The sequence below is a fragment of the Molossus molossus genome, unplaced genomic scaffold (assembly GCF_014108415.1).
Source record: "Molossus molossus isolate mMolMol1 unplaced genomic scaffold, mMolMol1.p scaffold_m16_p_4, whole genome shotgun sequence".
NCBI classification, from domain to species: domain Eukaryota; kingdom Metazoa; phylum Chordata; class Mammalia; order Chiroptera; family Molossidae; genus Molossus; species Molossus molossus.
The window spans coordinates 103,482,726-103,494,768 of NW_023425377.1; the positions used below are offsets into that span (position 1 = coordinate 103,482,726).

The 12,043-nt window shown below is 38.9% G+C and overlaps 1 protein-coding gene and 1 pseudogene across 1 annotated transcript in view; one reads left to right on the forward strand and one right to left on the reverse strand.

Annotated features, from left to right (window-relative positions):
- DCHS2 (dachsous cadherin-related 2) overlaps window positions 1–12,043 on the forward strand; it is a 211,633-nt gene that overhangs the window by 95,528 nt on the left and 104,062 nt on the right. The gene's annotated exons all lie outside the window — the stretch shown is intronic.
- LOC118616472 lies at window positions 10,771–11,461 on the reverse strand (annotated as a pseudogene).

The window sequence follows — 12,043 nt, forward strand, 5'->3', positions numbered from 1 at the left end:
AGCACCTTGGAAGCCCCTCTCTTGTCTTCTGGCTCTAGTGATCCCTTCCACCCTGTCACCCTTTAAGAATAATCACTATTGACTTCTCACACCAAAAATTATTTACCTATTTTTAAACTTTCAGTGAATGGATTCAACAGTGTGTGTTTTTATTATTGCTTTTGCCCACCTTCATTTGCAAGAACCATTCATGCTGTTGAGTGTAGCAATAGTTCATTCATCCTCATTTGATTACAGTATTCTTTTCTGTGAATTGCATCTATTCTATAATTGAGTGTATCCATTTTTATTACAAATAGTGCCTCTATGAACTATCTTATACATGTAATTTGGTGAACAAATGCAAGCATTTATAGTGAGAATATATTTAGGAGTCGAGTTGCTAGATCATAAGAAAGCCAAATAAATTTTCAAAATTATTGTACCAATTTATACGCCCACTAGTAAAGGATGGGAATTTCATTTGCTCCACATCATTCAGAACATTTTGTATTTAATGTCTTTTAAATTATAGCAATCTGGTACCTGTGTAGTGGTATAGCACACTGGGGGCTTACTTTGTGTTACCTTGAAGATTAATGAATTGAGCACATTTTCAGATGCTTACTGGCTATTTGGTTAACTTGTTTTGTGAAGTGTCTATTCAATTCTTTACCCATTTTCTGTTGTACTATTGGCTTCTTTTTTTTTTTTTTTTTTATTCTCACCTGAGGACATTTTTCCATTTTTTGTACAGATAGAGTGGGAGGGAGAGAGAGGAAGAGAGAGAGAGAGAGAGAGAGAGAGAGAAACATCGACGTGAAGGGACACATCGAGTGGCTGCCACCCACACGACCAACCAGGGCCGGGGACAAACTGCGACTGAGGTACATGCCCTTAGAGGGAACCGAACCTGGGTCTCTCCGGACTGCAGGCCGACGCTCTAACCACTGAGCAAAACTGGCCAGGGCTATTGGCTTCTTTTTATATTGATTTGTATGAATTCTTTAGATCTTTGGCATTCAGGTTCTTTCTTGGATGTATTTATTGCGTGTATCTTCTCCCGTTCTGTGGTTTGCCTTTTCTCTCCCTCACGGGCATCTTTTGAAGAACAGAAGTCCTTAATTCTAATAAAGTTCAGTTTATCAATTTGTTCCTTTTTTACAACTAGTACTTTTTTCCCTTTGCAACTGCTCTTTTAAGAAGTACTTGCTTACCTTAGGGACAGGAAAGTATTCTCTTAAGTTTTCTTTCAAACACTTTATTGTTCTACCTTATATACACTTATTTTTCATTCTAGGGGGAGGGAGGTTTATTTTTGCAAATACGGATATTCAGTTGACCTAGTACCATTTGCTAAAATGATAATCCTTTCCTCACTGCACAAAAGTATTACTATTTTTTTCTATTTTCATTCTGATGTTTAATGTCTTCAATTTTCTTAATTAGAATGCATTTAATCTCTTGCAAAAATATTACACCTTAAAGTTTCTGTATAACTGGCATGTAACTTTCACATTTGCTTCTCAAAATGTAGATAATTCTTCCAAAAGAATTATTCTAAAGAATTGTTCACCTTTTCTCTCTCTCTTTTTTTTTTTTTTTTTTGGCAATTTTTATTAATTTATTTTTGTTGCATATGTCTCTACTTTTCCCCCCTAGACAGTCTCTTCCTTATCCTGCCCCCCACCCCCCGCATTCTTATCTATATCCATTGATTATGCATACATGCATATAAGTTATTTGGTTTATCTCATCCCTCCCACCCCGCCCCCCTCCTCTGAGGTTTGTCAAGCTGAACCATATATCTCTGGGTCTATTTTGTTCATCAGCTTGTTTTGTTCATTATATTCCACAAATAAGTGAGATCATGTGATATTTGTCTTTCTCTGATTGGCTTGTTTCACTGAGGATAATATTCTCCATGACAGGTCCCTTCATGTCATTTCAAAGGATAAGAGATCTTTCTTTCTTACAGCTGTGTAGTATTGCATTTTGTATATGTACCACAGCCTTTTTATTCATTCATCTATTGATGGACACTTGGGCTATTTCCAGATCTTAGCTACTGTAAATAGTGCTGTTATGAACAGAGGGGTGCATATATTCTTTCTGATTGGTGTTTCAGGCTTCTTAGGGTATATTCCTAGAAGTGGGGTCACTGGGTCAAATGGCAGTTCAATTTTTAACTTTTTGAGGTAACACCATATTGTTTTCCATAGTGTCTGCACCAGTCTGCATTCCCATTAGCAGTGTACTAGAGTCCCCTTTTCTCCACCTCTTCACCAGCACTTGTTTGATGATTTGTTGATGGCAGCCATTCTGGCAGGTTTGAGGTAATACCTCATAGTTGTTTTAATTTGCATCTCTCTGATGATTAGTGATAGTGAACATTTTTTCATGTCTCTTGGCCATTTGTATATTCTTTTTGGAGAGGTATCTATTTAGGTCCTCTGCCCATTTTAATTAGATTATTTTGTCTTCCTTTCACTGGGTTGCCTTTCCATTTTGGTGGTTGTTTCTTTTGCTGTGCCAAAGCCTTTTTGTTTGATGTAGTCCCATGTGTTCATTTTTTCCTTTGTTTCTGTTGCCTTAGGTGTTGTATCAGTGAAAATTCTGCTGTGTGTGATGCCTGAAATTTGTTACCTACATTTTCTTCTAGGATTTTTATTCATGAGTCACATTTAAGCCTTTTATCTATTTTGAGTTTAGTCTTGTGTATGGTGTAATTTGGTGGTCTAGATTCATTCTTTTGCATGTAGCTGTCCAATTTTTCCAGCACCATTTATGGAAGAGGCCGTCTTTCCTTCATTGTATGCTCTTGCTATGTTTGTCAAAAATTAATTGAACATAATGTCTTGGGTCAATTTCCGGGTTCTCTGTTCTGTTCCATTGATCTCTATGCCTGTTCTTGTGCCAGTACCAGGCTGTTTTGATTACAATGGCTTTGTAGTATAACCTGATATCTAGTATTGTGATTCCCCCCTACTTTGTCCTTCTTTTTCAAGGTTGCTGTGGCTATTTGGGGTCTTTTTCTGTTCCATATAAATTTTTGAAGTATTTGTTCTAGTTCTGTGAAATATGTCATTGGTGTTTTAATGGGGATTGCATTGAATCTATGGATTGCTTTGGGTAGTATGGACATTTTAATGATGTTAATTCTTCCAATCCATGAACAAGGTATATGCTTTCACTTTTTAATATCTTCCTCTATTTTTTTTTTTTTTCCAATGTCCTGTAGTTTTCTGCAAATAGGTCCTTTACTTCTTTGGTTAAGTTTATTCCTAGGTATCTTAACTTTTTTGCTGCAATATAACTCACTCTTTCTGTGAGTTCATTAATAGTGTATAAAAATGCCATTGGTTTCTTGATGTTAATTTTGTATCCTGCTACTTTATCAAATTCGTTCATTAAATCTAATAGATTTTTTATGAAGTCTTTAGGGTTTCCTATGTACAATATCCTGTCATCTGCAAATAATGACAGTTTCACTTCCCCTTTCCAATTTGGATCCCTTTTATTTTATTTTTTATGTCTAATTGCTGTGGCTAAAACTTCCAATACTGTGTCAAATAAGAACAGCGAAAGTGGGCATCCCTGTCTTGTTCCTGTTCTTAAGAAAAATGCTGATAGTTTTTGCCCATTGAGTATGATGTTGGCTGTAGGTTTTTATATATGGCCTTTATTATGTCGAGATATGATCCCTCTATTCCCACATTGCTGAACACTTTTATCAGAAATGGGTGCTGGATTTTATTGAATGCTTTTCCCGCGTCTATTATATGATCATATGATTTTTATAGTTCATTTTGTTTATGTGGGGTATTACATTTATTGATTTGTGAATATTCTTCCAGCCTTGCATCCCTGGGATGAAACCCACTTGGTCATGGTGAATAATTTTTTTAATGTATTGCTGGATCCGATTTGCTAATATTTTGTTAAGGATTTTGGCATCTATGTTCATCAGGGATATTGGCCTGTAGTTTTCTTTCTTTGTAGTGTCTTTATCTGGTTTTAGAATTAGAATTATGCTGGCCTCATAGAACGAGTTTGGAAGTCCTCTTGAATTTTTTGAAATAGTTTGAGGAGAATGGGTGTTAGTTCTTCTTTGAATGTTCAGTAAAACTCCCCTGTGAAGCTGTTTGGGCCCGGGCTTTTGTTTGCTGGGAGATTCTTGATTACAACTTTAATTTCCTTAGTTATTATTGGTCTGTTCAAGTTTTCTATCTCTTCCTGGTTCAGTTTTGGGAGACTCTGTGTTTCTAGAAATTTGTCCATTTCACTTAGATTGTCCAATTTATTGCCATATAATTGTTCATAGTACTTGTTAATGATCCTTTGTATTTCTGTGGTGTCAATTGTTACTTCTTGTTCATTTCTGATTTTGTTTATTTGCATCCTCTCTTTTTGTTTCTTGGTGAGTCTAGCTAAGGGTCCATCAGTCTTGTTTATCTTTTCAAAGAATTATCTCTTTATTTCATTGAATTTTTTAATTGTTTTTTATTCTCTATGTCATTTATTTCTGCTCTGATCTTTACTATGTATTTCCTTCTACTTGTTCTGGGTTTTAATTATTGTTTGCTTTCTATTTCTTTAAGCTGTGAGGTTAGGTAGTCAATTAGTAATTTTTCTTGTTTCTTGAGGTAGGCCTGTAGTGCTATGAACTTCCCTCTCCGGACTGCTTTTGCTGTATCACATACATTTTGTGTCGTTATGTGTTCATTTTCATTGGTTTCCAGGAAGGTTTAATTTCTTCCTTGATCTCCTTGGTAACCCATTTATTGCTTAATAACATGCTATTCACCCTCTATGTGTTTGAATGTTTTTGCCTGTTTTTATTGTAATTAATTTCTAGTTTCATGCCATTATGATCTAAGAAGATGCCTGATATGATTGCAACCTTTTTGAATTTTTAGAGACTTAGTTTGTGTCCTAACATGTGGTCCATCTTTGAGAATGTCCGATGTGCACTTGAGAAGAATGTGAATTCTGCAGTTTTGGGGTGTAATTCTCTGTAGATATCTATTAAATCCATTTAATCTAGTGCTTTATTTAGAGTCTCTGTTTTCTTGTTAATTTTTTGTGTAGAGGATCTATCTCATGATGTCAGTGGGGTGTTGAAGTCTCCTGCTATAATTGTATTGCTGTCCATTTCTCCTTTGAAGTCCTGCAGAGTTTTTAAATACATTTTTGTTCTCCTATATTGGGTACATATATGTTTACCGAGGTTATATCTTCCTGTTGGATAGATCCTTTCAATATCATGTGGTGGCCTTCTTTGTCTCTAGTTATGGCCTTCATTTTGAAGTCTATTTTATTGGATATAAGTATTGCTACCCCAGCTTTTTTATTTTTTTACTTTTCCTTTGCTTGGAAAATCTTTTTCCATCCCTTCACTTTCAACCTTTTGTTGTGAGGTGGGTCTCTTGTAAACAACAGATATATGAGTCATGCTTTTTTTTCCCAATCAGCTACTCTGTGTCTTTTGATCAGAGCATTCAATCCATTAACATTTAAGGTTATTATTGATATGTACTTATTTATTGCCATTTTTGTTTATTGTGATTATATTTTTATTCCTATTTCTTCTACTAATTACAGCAGTCCTTTTAACATTTCATGCAGTGTTGGTTTGGTGCTAATATATTCCCTTAGCCTTTTTTCATCTGTGAAGCTCTTTATTTCACCTTCTATTTTGAGTGATATCTTTGCTGGATAGAGTAGTCTTGGATTCAGATTCTTGTTTTTTATTACCTTGATTACTTTATGCCATTCCCATCTGACCTGTAGCATTTCTGTTAAAAAGTCAGCTGATAGACTTATGGGGGTTCCTTTGTAGGTAACCTGTTGCTTATCTCTTGCTGCCTTTAGTATTCTCTTTTTGTCTTTAATTTGGCATTTTAATTACTATGTGTCTTGGTGTGGGCCTGTTTGGGTTCTTCTTATTTGGGGCTCCCTGTGCTTCTTGAACTTGAATGCCTTCTTCCTTCACCAAATTAAGGAAGTTTTCTGTCACTGTTTCTTCAAATATATTCTCTAACCCTTGCTCATTTTTTCTTCTTCTGGACTTTTATGATGCAGATGTTGTTATGTTTCTAGTTGTCCCACAGTTCTCTTAAGCCAACTTCCTGTTTTTTAATTGTTTTTTCTTTTTGGTTTTCTGATTGGGTGATTTTTTTCTACCCTGTCTTCTAATTCACTAATTCAGTCCTCAGCTTTCTCTACTCTGCTAGTTATTCCTTCCAGTGTGTTCTTTATTTCTGCTATGTCATTCTTCATTTCCAATTGATTGGTTTTCAATGTTTCTATATCTTTACTCATGGTGTTGAGCTCTTTACTCATGGTATTGAGCTTCCTCATTACCATCGCTCTGAACCATACCTCCGATAACTTGCTTAACTGCATTTCATTTATCTTGTCTTTAGTAGAGTTCTCTTATTCTTTCATTTGGAATTTGTTTCTTTGTTTCACCATTTTGGCTGTCTTACGGGTTTTGGATCCTGCCAAATTTTCCCTGTGAGTGTTGGTGTTCTGCTGTTGTGGCTCTCTCTACTGGGTTTGGATGCATATGAGCCAAACCGGCCAGGGCTGGATGCATATGAGAGGACCCATGTTTAATACGACTGTCAAGTCTTACTTTCTTGGGTAGATTTTCAGGCCCAGGAAAGGTTCAGTTATTCCTAGCTTTTTGCTTAGAGGTTATTAATCTCAGTTACTTGATGAGCCTTGGGTTGTAGCCCTCAACTGAATGAAAAAAATTCCTCAGGTGTTCAGGGTAAGAGGATATCCAGAGTGTGGGGCAGATGCTTGCTGGCTATTAATGAACCTCAATTTGCATTTCTCTGACCTGGCCAGATGATGTTAAATTCCTGAGGGAGAGGCTGTTGCTTCTCTGTGGGGCTCTGGGCAGGGGCTCTTTGAGTAATATGGCTACTGTCCTGTGAGGAAGTGATTCAGCAAAATACTCCCATTACCCTCCCAGTTCTCCAAGCTCTGGAGTCTCCGCTCAGTTCCACTCCAGTCTGCCCTCCCTCTGCCAGTACCCAAGGTGAGTGGCTGTAGCTAATTTAGTGCTCTGTCCTGGCCCTCTGTGCTATGGAGCCAGCTTGGGATTTTAACCCCAAGGGAGCTGCTCACAGCTAAAACAGCTGCTGTCTGTGGGCTCCCAGCTAGCCCTCTCGCACCTCCACAGTTCTACCAGGCTAGATTTAGTGTCCTTTTTCTGTCCCTGGTTGTATGGGCCCTCTCTTGCTTCTTTTCTGTTGCTTTTTCCCAATGATTTGTCTTTATTTTAGTTGTAATTCCAGTTTGGTCCTGGGAGATAGTCTGTGTAGCTTCCATTCACTCTGCCGCCATTCTGGAATCCGGAAATATCACTTTTGTCATGAATCATGTGACTATATATGTGTATCTACTTCTAGACACCGTATTTTTTTTTTTTTATCCTCACCCGAGGACATTTTTCCTTTTTTTTTTTTTTTGTTCAGGTAGAGTGGGAGGGAGAGAGAGGAACAGAGAGAGAGAGAGAAACATCGATGTGAAAGGAACACATCGAGTGGCTGCCACCCGCACAACCAACCAGGGCCAGGGACAAACTGCAACCGAGGTACATGCCCTTAGCGGGAACCGAACCCGGGTCTCTCAGGACTGCAGGCCGACGCTCTAACCGCTGAGCCAAACCGGCCAGGGCTAGACACCGTATTTTTTACTTATTTATCTAACTTTGTACGAGCTCCATACATTTAATTTTTTTAGCTTTACAATAGATCATGATACATATATTCTTTTAGTCTTGTTCTTCATTTTCAGGATTGCCTTTGCTTCTCCTGACCATTTACACTTCCAAGTACATTTTAGAAATACCTTGTTCAATTCAATTACATTACAGCAAAGATAACCTACTGTACTTTTAAGTACACAGTTCTGTACTTTTTCTTTTCACTAAGTCTATTTTGGAGAATTTCTTTTCTTTTTTTTCTTTTTTTAATTAGAAATAAATTTTATTTAAGATCTGTCTGCTTACTGACTACTCCTTTGTGTAGAGGAGTACTGCTAACACCTTCCCAGTCTAATCTTTCTCCTTTGAAATTAGTGGGAGAATCTATCTACTTGAGACATGAGTCGATGGGGAAAAGTAACTCTAAATATATTTATTACAAGTAAACATGTAGAAACTAACATTAAAGTATTCAGTAAAATTACTGTGATCTATTTGGTTAGATTTTATCAACCCCTGACTATGTGACTTCAAGAATTCTTGCTTCTGTGTAAGAAAATGTGTAGGAAACAAAAAATAGGAGTAAACAGGAGTTTAGGCTAAATCAAGTCTGTGTGATTATTTAAAACTTGGTATGAGCACACACAAATATTCATCCAAGGCTTCAGAAATATATATATATATATATATATATATATACATATATATATATATATAATTTTTAAAAATATGTTTTATTGATTTAATAGTGAGAGAGGAAGGGAGAGAGAGATAGAAACATTGCTGTGAGAGAGAAACATTGATTGGTTGCCTCCTGCATGCCCCCTACTGGAGATCGAGCCCGCAACCCAGGCATGTGTCCTGACTAGGAATCGAACTGGAACCTCTCAGTCCATGGGATGATGCTCAATCCACTGGGCCACACCAGCCGGGCCAGAAATATATTCTTAAAAGATTTCAAGACAACTATAAAAGGCCATCCTAGAATTGAATAACCAGTTTAAATCCAATACTGTAGTAGTCAAACATCTGTTTCTAATTAGTTGGTTTCAGATGACTTTGTAAAGTGTATATAGAAATTATCTTAATATAAATAAGATCATTTGATGCCAGAATTTTTTTTTTTTACTACTGCCAAAAAGTAGTGCCTTAATTAGGAGCATTGACAGAGGAATAAAAAAAAAATCAACCCAGATATTTAATTTAAACCTTGCTTACTTCTGTTTCCATTTTCAACCTACTCTGCAGATTTATCCTATGGAAATGCCTTCCTTTCCTCTCAGTTTACCAGTCTCTATGACAACATTCAAGTATATGTTTAACCACATCATCCTTCCACAAAACTTTCCCAGCTTGAACAAAGGGAATGTATTTTTTTGCCCCAGCCAAAAGGTATTTTCTTATTGAGATAACCAAGAAAGTGTTTACAGGCTGTGTAGCAGCTTTTGGTAGTTTTTAGAAATGAAAAAAATCCATCTCCAGGGTAGTGATCGCTATGGTCTGAATGATTGTGATCCTACAAATTCATATGTTGAAGGTATTAGAAGGTGGAGCCTTTGGAAGATCAAGAGGGTGGAGCCATCACGAATGGCATTAGTGCTCTAATAAAAGAGACCCCACAGAGCTCCTTGGCCTCTTCCGTCACCTGAGGGCACAGCCAGAAGTTGGCATTCTCTGGGTCTTCACCAGAACCTGGCCATGCTGGCACCTTGCTCTTAGGGAAATAAATATCTGTTGTGTATAAATCTTCCTGTCTGTGGTATTTCGTTATAGCAGCCTGAATGAACAATGATGTATGTGAATCAGAATATTCTTTTGTAAAAACTCCTTGTAGCATAGAAAGAAAATCGTTCAACAAAGCACAGCATAGTCTAGATTATTAGAACAGAGACATCCTTTCTGCGGTACTTCATACTCAAGGTCTCATCCTCCTGATTGGTGATTCATCCTAAGCCCCGGCCTGGCACAGGTGGGAGCTGGTCTGCACCCTGCCTGATTTAATATGGGATTTATTATTATTTAGATGTGTGCAAGGAGAAAATTTCCATTGTAAAAACAGTTTGTTATACTCACAGATCCCAAGAGGAAGGCACGCCAGACCAAGGGAGGGAGTGCGTGTGCACAAGGGAACCCGGGGTCAGGAGGCAGAGGAGAGGAAAAACTTCAGGTGAGGGTCTTTTCATGGTTTCGAAGGGAAGAAAGCAGAGAATCAGAACAAGCAGGCTTACAATTGGCCTATTAGACTAGGTTCAGTGGACTCTTGGGGCATAGAGGCTACATCTAGTTATCTGGTACCTGACTGTGGTGTGTTTAGGGCAGGTGAATTGTACTCTGAATTGGTTGGTTTGCATTTGAAAAGCATAATCATCTGATCCTGGTCAGTACCTCCAAGATCAGCAAGCTCCCAGATGTCAAAGTACCAGAACACAGAAAATAGAACACACAGTGAATACACTGCTCTGGTGCAGAGTCTCCTTGAAGAGTAAGGCAAAGGACTTTCCAGAACTCCTAGTACAGTTAAGACTAGGAAGATCTTTGCAGCTACCTTGTTTCACTTTAATTTATTGGAGATAATGTGCAGTGATACTGAGGGAATTCACTGCTCAATTTATTTGCTGTCCCAGGGTAGCATCGTAAATCATCAAACAAAGATTTGGGCATGGAATGGGTTACTTTCAGCACTTTTCTTCTCCTTAGTGTCAAGCCCCATGTGGTCCTATGTAAGTTTCTCTCAGTTCTGCTCAGTCCTGGCCAGAGAGTCCTCATACTCTCTCTCAGGCACCACCAACGAGCACTCTTCATCCTCCTCCTCACGTCCCTTTCTGGTGTCATTATCTTTCTATTAATCATCTCCTCCTTTTGCATCCTCTATCTCATCTCCACCCTTACCAAGTTTCTCTCCTCCAGATGCTTGTGAATTTCTGGCTCCATCTCCCCCACAATCTTTCATTCTTCCATCAAGTCATTGGGGTCAACTGTTCTTATCATGCCCCATAAACATAGAGCCATAAACACAGTGCTTCACGGCCAGTGTGATACTGGAATGAGAACTCGGCTCTACCAGAGGTCCACTAGTTTGTCAGATCATCGTTCTCCTTTCTAGCACCTGGGGCAGAGGGCATTTGTTCAATGGCGATCACAGTGACATCCTCTGTGGCCACCACTTCCAGGGGCTCTGTGGTGCCAGCTTCCCCACATTCCTGCTTGTCACCACCTTCAGGGTCTACTTCTTTTGGAGTTACCTATGTTTCCTCTACTCTGACCTAGGTCCCCTCGGCTTCCCTGCAACCCATCAGTTCTATGCGGTGTCATAGAATTCAGATCCTTAAAGAAGTTGTCCTCCAGGTTTTCTTCCTCTTCCTCACCACAGACACCTCTAGGGGCAGTGTCTGGTGATTCCGGGCCATAGCCACTGAAAAGCCAGATGTCAGAGTGAGCTCTGTTCCCCATGAGGTAATCTGAGTCCAACACCCATTTGCCTTGTCTTCCTTCCTCCGACTTTAGTCAGAACATATCTGAATGCAGGGTGAGTTTGTCCACCTTTGTTGACTCTTGCCAGTAGCCTCCATAGGTGATTATGCTCCCCTGGGGAGTGGTGGACATTTGGCAGCCCAATCTGGGTGTGTCCAAGTCCTTCATGGGGACAGATTGCTCCACATGAATGTGTCCAGGTTAAAGGCATACATGTCGTTGTAATAATGTATCCCTTATACACGCATGGAAACTACCAAAAAGAATTAGCTTCGTCTTCCAGTCTACCATCCAATACCCACTTTAACCAAAAGAACCCCTTATTGATTTGACTTGCTCCTAGGTTTTGGTCACTAACTGCAGGACCCTTTAAATATCCATGTAGTAAAGAGGGTCAATTCATATTTCTTAGAATGAACAAAGAATGGCATGTTCAACCGGGATGAAGACGAGGACATGGTGTTTCTACAGTTTGAGTCTTTTATCATCTAGTGTCAGAATTTCAAAGTCGCCTCCTTCTGCAGTGTTTGGAAACCTCCTTCTCTATCTTAGTGGCCTTCTCCTTCTTGCCCATCACATGGGTCACAGGAAGTGCATGGAGGCCAAGAAGAGAGCTGCAAACGCAGCCCCCCTGAAAACGGGTTCTCCTGAGGGCATGCCTGGCCGTGCATCTTTAAAAATTATTTTATTTATTTTATTTCATTTATTGGTCTTAGAGAGAGAGGAAGGGAAAGGGAGAGAGAGATAGAAACATCAATGAGAGAGAACATCAATTGGCTGCCTCCTGCACGCTCCTCCCCCCCCCCCCCCCCCGTCCCACAATGGGGATCTGGCCCACAACCTGGGCATGTGCCCTGACCGGGAATCAAACTG